The following is a 6,783-nucleotide window of genomic DNA, read 5'->3' as shown; positions in this document are numbered from 1 at the left end:
GTGCAGGCCTGGCCCCAGGCAGGACGCCTCCGGGGGTCCCCGATGGGACGGCCCAGACTCACAAGGGCAATGCCTCACCGGAATCTCCCTCCTCCGTCTCTCTTCCCAGCCCCGCCTCACCTACAGCTTTTCCTGGGGTCACCTCCCTCACACACACCCGGTGCCCGTTCCGAGAGAGGCCAGAGCCCAGAGAGTAACAGACTGGAGAGGCTGGAGGAGGCGCCTTTGCTGGAGACTCTCCTCCAGCCTCTTGTCTTACAACGTCTGAGCCCCCAGAGCCCCCAGAGAACAAGTGCTGGGTTCCCAGAAAAAAGGGGAGACTCAGAGAAACCCCATCCTTGGTGGGGTTGGGGTTTCTGGGAGGGGAAGTCTGGAGAGTCAGAGAGACAGAAAGCAGAGGAAGTTGTTGAAGCAGAGCTGGGAAGCGGGGGAGGCTGGCACCTCCCCTGACTGGGCAGCACGGTGCTCCGGTGGGGTGCTGCGTGCAGGGTGCTGTGTGCAGAATGCTGTGTGCACGGTGCTCCAGCAGGGTGCTGTGTGTGGGGTGCTCCAGTGGGGTGCTCCAACTGAGTGCTGTGTGTGGGGTGCTGTGTATGGGGTGCTGCGTGCAGAGTGCTCCAGCGGGGTGCTGTGTACGGGGTGCTCCAGCAGGGTGCTCCTACCGCGGGCATGCCCAAGGACTGTATGCCTGGCCCTTCAGTTCTGGGGGAAAGGACTCGGACGGGAAAGGTGGACCCGTAGGCTGCACAGAGCTGTGACCGGTTTCAGATGCGGAGGGGACAGGTGAGCTGTGAGGACCCAGGGGTGTCTCCGGGACAACGGAAAGGCATCCAGGTGGGCAAGGGGGCTGCGGGTGTGGGCGGGGCCAGGCGAAGAGGGAGGGCCAGCGGTCCCCACCCCGCAGCTGCCACTGCCCTTCCCAGAGCCGCCGAGGGGCACTCGCTGTGTTTGGCGAGGAAATCACGGTGCCCGCTTCCTCCCTGGAGTCGGCTCCTGAGGACACTCCCAGCAACCCCGGGGGAGCCCTGCGCCTGCCTCTCGCCCTCCTGTGCTGACATCACCTATTTTAACCCCTCTGTTTGCTTGTAGGTTCTCAGAAAACATGGCAGCCGTGGAAAGAAATCCTGGACCAAACAGTGAATTTCAAGTATCTGAGGAGAATTTCTCACAATTTTCCTTTGAAATAAAAGAGACATATGGACTCTCCATTTTATTTATTTCATACTGAACTTTGCTGGTAGAAATAACACAAAATAAATGTGGCAAGGAATAAAACTTCACACAGCAAAATGTATTATTATCATTTCCACAAAATTTAAATATGCAAAATTTAACTAGGAAAATTTGAACTGTGTCGAATTATGCACTTAGAAAGCAACCAGTGTTTATCCCTGGTATAATTGGCAAAACCTTGTGTGGCCAAACCGATCGTTGAGTCGGAGATCTGTTGTGTGATTTATATGAAACAATCGATTCCCACAAAATTAATTTCAGTAAAATAGAAATGAAAGCAAAATTATTTCTCTGAATCATGTAAAAAAATAATAGGGAGTTAAAATGGATTGAAAATTCCTATTCTGGTAAACCTTGATTGGTAGTTGTAGTTCTATGTTTAATATTTATGTTTATTGAAATGGAATCAAATTCTATATGGATTAAACATATCTTATTTCTGTAAGCTAACCACCTATCCAACCATCCATCCATCCATCCGTCCATCCATCCATCCATCATCCATCTGTCATCCATCCATCTTTCTATCTGTCCATCTGTCCATCCATCCGACCATCCATCCATCCATCCAAACACTTAACCATCCATCATCTGTTGATTGAATGAATTAGCCATTCATTCAGTCCTTAATTCATTCAACAAAGTTTAAACTCATTTAGAAGAAAATATAGTAAATAAAATAATGTGCTAGAATCTGAGCAAGTGTCATCAGAATTAGACGTCAGGCCCATGGGAAGATGGGCATGAAGCCATTTAGGTTGTGAGTTCTGGATCTGCAACAAATGGGAACACACATTTGGTTCTGAGCTTCTTGGTAGAAAAAGCAAAGGCAGCTGGTTACAGATCCTTACTGTCTAGTGGGAGAAAACACACCAGTGTGTTGGGAAGAGCAAATCCTCACTTAGCATTCAGATCTGAAACATTTTCATCAGTGATGCCTCATTGGGACAATCGTAGAGCAGATAATAGCCTCCGGCCCCTCGCTGTGGGCCACGCTGGGGTGGCAGGCAGCTGTGGATGACGTGCTAACAGGTCACAAGTCAGGAAGAATGACCTGTGGGCCCCATCAGATCTGCTCTATAGAGCTCAAAATAATGAGATTATATTTCTTTGTAAAATGGGATAATTCAGACCCTCCAGTCACTGAGAGCAATCATTTCAACAATGAATCTGAATTAGTGAGATGAGGTTGGATGGCCCAAAATACTCCCTGTCCCTGGACCCTCTTTCTGGTTATCTTGTTCCGACATGGCTTGATTGACATGTGCGCGAGACAGCCACGTGCCAGGGGATAACGTGGCCCCTAAAAGTAGGCCCGCCTGGAGCCCATGGATGTGACCGTCGTTGAGGACAGGTCTATGCAGACTGCTGGGAGTTAAGGAGCGCCGGCTGAGACTGTGCTGGATTACGCGGGTGGGCCCCACGTCCCAGGGCTCCTCACGGGAGACGGAAGGGGAGACACAGGGAGAAGGAGGAGGTCGTGGGGAGTCGGGCAGACCCTGCAGCCGTACTTCTCCAAGGCTGGTGCCGAGGACGGCGGGCACCAGCAGGAGCTGGGGAGGCACGGAGCACTGTCTCGGGAGTCCAGAAGGCACCGCGCTGCAGCCATCTTGATGTTGGACGCGTGGCTTCCGGAACCACCCACCTGTGGTCCTTTGTTAGGGGAAACCTTAGGACGCTGACGCACCGTGCATCAAAGTATTCATTTAGTTACTATTCCTAGATGGAAGCCTGGTCCCCTTGGATTCGGAACGCCAGCTCACTTCAAAGGAAGCTATTAGACAATAGATACAATGTCTGTATGTAAATTTTCTTCCGCCCCCACGGACCTTAAAATATGAACAGCAGAACTTGGTAAGGACAGATACACTGCCTCTTCCGGTACCTTGAACAACAGGCTGGTGACAAAAGCCAGGTCGCTCATCCGTGAAGCACCTTCGAAGGTCTGCTGTGTGTGGGACTCTGTCAGGGCAGGGCTTGCTCAGCAGACAGAGTGGGCCTGGGTCGGGCATCTCTGGTCACCTGGGGGGGGGGGCGCGGGGAGCAGGTGCATCCGAGAAAAAGCTTCCAAGGAGGAGACAGTGTCCTGTTTGAAGGGATCACGTTTTCTTGGATAATTTCCGGCTGGTCCCAGGCTCTCCATCGGAGATTCCAGGGGAAAACTCCCTGCGTCACACTCGCAGAATTAACAGGCTCTGCGCCTTCCCCATCACCACAGTCAAAGGCATCGGTTTCTCCCGCCCGACGATGGTATTTTTTCCCTCTCAACACTCAAGGCACTGCCTCACCAAACGTCATCCAATTATCTCCTGCAGCTTAATCGGACCGTTCCTGGGCACCCTTTTCTGGAACCATCTACTTTTGTTGCTAAAATTACACTTGGCTATCCTGAACTTGGTTCAATTATAATTCTCACTTCTGAAGATTTATTTCCTCCAAAAAAAAAAAAAAAAGAACAAGAAAAAGAAAGAAAAGAAAAAAGAAAAAAACCTCCGAGGCAGCGTGGAAATGTTTCCCCTCCCCTCACTGCTGCCCCCTGGGGGCCATGCCCCACTCCTTCCTCCTTCCTTCCTGCCGGCAGGAGCCCCCTTGCCTCCACCAGGAAGCCCTCCAGGAGGGGCATCAGGAACCTCCCTCTGGCTCTTTCAAAGGAATCAATAAAATAGCAGATATTTGATCTAATGGACTTGCAATCTCTGTTGGGGACCTTTACTGCTTCTCTTACTCCCCATCCCTTTAAAATAAAAACAGCAGAATGAGGTAAGGAGTTAAGGAAATGGCTTTTTCGGAACACCGGGAAGATGGGGAGCTGAATCCAGATAGATATTGCATCACTTTGTCTCTTGCTCCAGGAGCCTGTGGTAGAGCTGCGTCCTTGCAGGCCCTACTGTGCGCAGACCCCTCCATGGTGACTTCAAGGCCACCAGACAGATACTGCTATCTTTATTCCACAGGAGGAAGTGCAAGTTCAGAGTTGGAGATCAGCCGCGTAGGGGCAGCCTGGGTGAACCCCAGCCCTGTGGGGGAGCAGCCCGCCCCGCACGGAATTCCTTCACGGCACAAAGTCCTACTTCGGCGCGCTCCAGGTGGTCCCGCAAGGAGACCCCTTAAAGCAGATTGTGCGCTAGTGCGTTTGTGAATCGTAGCGCGCAGCCACCTTAGTCGGAGACTGCCTCACGCATCAGTATCTAACTGTCCAAAAAAACTCTGTCGATTTAATTATTTACATTTTATTTTTAATAATACCCTGACCCACCCAAACTGATGTCCTAGGGTCTTGTTTGGGGACCTGACATTGTAGAGCAGGAAAAATAATATCACCCCTGCCTTTCTGAGTTCTAGGTGGGGACCCCCACCCCCACCCTCATCACAGGAAACTGATTAACAAGAGAAAAACAGGAGTTTATTAACATAGGTACCTCCTGTGCATGCGGGAGACCCAGGAGAACTGAGTAACTCTGCCACCACCTCCCCCCCGGCCACCCCCCCAGGCCGCCAGCTCCTGTGCTATCCTCAGCCAAAGACAAATGGAGGATCTGGGGGGGGTCAGTGCTGGGAGGGACCACACAATAAAGCATAAACGAGGGCAGACTAAGTCCTGCTCCCTCCATTGGTAAGAAAGGCGTGGGGTCTGGAGTCTCCGTCCGCTTCCCGGTGCCCAGAAGGAGACGCATTTGCTCCCCTTACAAGAGGGCGAGTGCCCCCGTCTTCAAACTTCCTCTCGCTTCTGCCGTTTCTTAAAATAAGCAGCTCAAAATAATCCTTGTAGCAAAGAAGCCTATTCAGGGGTGGCGTCCTTGCCCATGCTGGTCCTGGCCGCCCTGTGAGTGACGGAGCTGGGAGCAGACCCCACAGCCCGGACCCCCACCCCCTCCCAGCGCACCTGCTCCGCTGTCTCGAGTCACCATTGGAAGGCGCCTGGCCTCCTCGCCACCTGCTTTGAGTAGCTCTTCCATGGAAAATAGCCATTACTCCACAAGAGGAGTTTGCTCTGGAACAGCAGGGGGTTGCGATTCAAGAAGAGGCATCGGGACAGCCGGCTTTTATTAGGGTTCAGAAAGAAGTCGGGGAGGTTGGGGGGCACCTGGGAGGCTCAGTCGGTTGAGCATCCGACTTAGGCGCAGGTCACGATCTCACGGTTTGTGGGTTCGAACCCCACGTCAGGCTCTGTGCTGACAGCTCAGAGCCTGGAGCTGCTTCAGATTCTGTCTCTCTCTCTCTCTCTCTCTCAGAAATAAATAAAACATTAAAAAAATTAAAAAAAAAAAGAAATCTGGGAGGTTGGTTTTGGGCATGACTTGGTTCAGCAGAACAAGAGTTTGGAGGGTGGCGGCCGGCAGGGACTGGCGTGGTCCGGGCCCAAGGGACCTTCCTTCGTTTCCTCAGACAAGGGAGGTGAGCATCTGACCGTCTGATGACCCAGCTGCCCGGCCTCAGCTGGCTCCCCGTCTTGTGAGCTCCCCAGTCCGGGCTCCCCGACTCCCTGTAACCAGGCTCCACAACCGAGTGACACCGTGGCCTTTCTCCTGCCGATTCCCCAGCCGGGTTATGGGAACGTTTCCTCCTGAGCCTGTGCCTCCTCCGTCGAAGTCCTGTCACCGTGCAGGATACGCACATGTGGCCACGGTGAACCGGGCTTTGGGGGCTGGGCGGCCTTGGGGGGGAGCCGGGGCAGGTGCAGGAGGGACCCTGGGGGAGCTGAGCCCGCTCCCCTGCCCAGACTGAGCGTCCCACCTCCCTGGCCCTTCCGGCCCCTCCTCTGCCGGGTCTGAGATGCGGGTCCACACGTCCTGTAGAGATTTCCTCTTTGGGGGCAACAAGGCCAAGGGAAGGGAAAGGCCTCTCCGTCAGGGCACCAGGCCGCGCCCAGTGACCCCTCCCCTCAAGGCTGAGTGCCAGGGGGCAGATGCTCAACCCTGATCCCAACGTTGCTCTCCTGGAAGACAGGTGTGCCGAGCCTTCCACGCAGCAGGGAAACCAGAAGGAGGAAGCACACTCAGTCTGGTGCCCAGAGAGTGGCCNNNGCCTACCCAACGCCTCCCTTTCTGGAAGTTTCCTGACTTGCTGGAGTGGGTCATCTTGCCTCAATGCCCTCGCCTGAGCTCCACCAGAAAGCCCGCTAGGCGGCCTGGACGAGGACCCCACTGCGTGGGGAGATGGTCTTCTGCCTTCGTTGGCTGCCTGTTAACTAAATCGACATAAAACAGACCAAGGGAGAGAAACACATGAAACACGGTGCAGAGACAGTGGGGCAATAGAGGCTGGGCCGAGGGGGCTGGGGCCGGAGAGGGGGGACAGGGTCCCAGGGAGCCTGGAGGAGCACTTGCTGGGGAAGTTACCAGCCTTGGGGATGGAGCTTTCTGATACAAAGAACGCACTTCCGATCACTGCTCTCTTCCTGTCCCAGTTCTTTCAGAAGGTCACGGTCACGTGGCAGGTGCAGACTCTTCCTAAGTCTGCCGCCCTTTGTTGTCTTTGGCTCCCGATGACCTGCCGGCCAAGGCGGCACATTCTGGGATGCCCTCTGTCCTGGGCTGAGCTGGGCCTGCT

The sequence above is a fragment of the Crocuta crocuta genome, unplaced genomic scaffold, assembly GCF_008692635.1.
Source record: "Crocuta crocuta isolate KB4526 unplaced genomic scaffold, BGI_CrCroc_1.0 scaffold143, whole genome shotgun sequence".
NCBI classification, from domain to species: domain Eukaryota; kingdom Metazoa; phylum Chordata; class Mammalia; order Carnivora; family Hyaenidae; genus Crocuta; species Crocuta crocuta.
The sequence above is the reverse complement of the archived record's forward strand: the minus strand, read 5'-3'. Positions refer to the sequence as shown.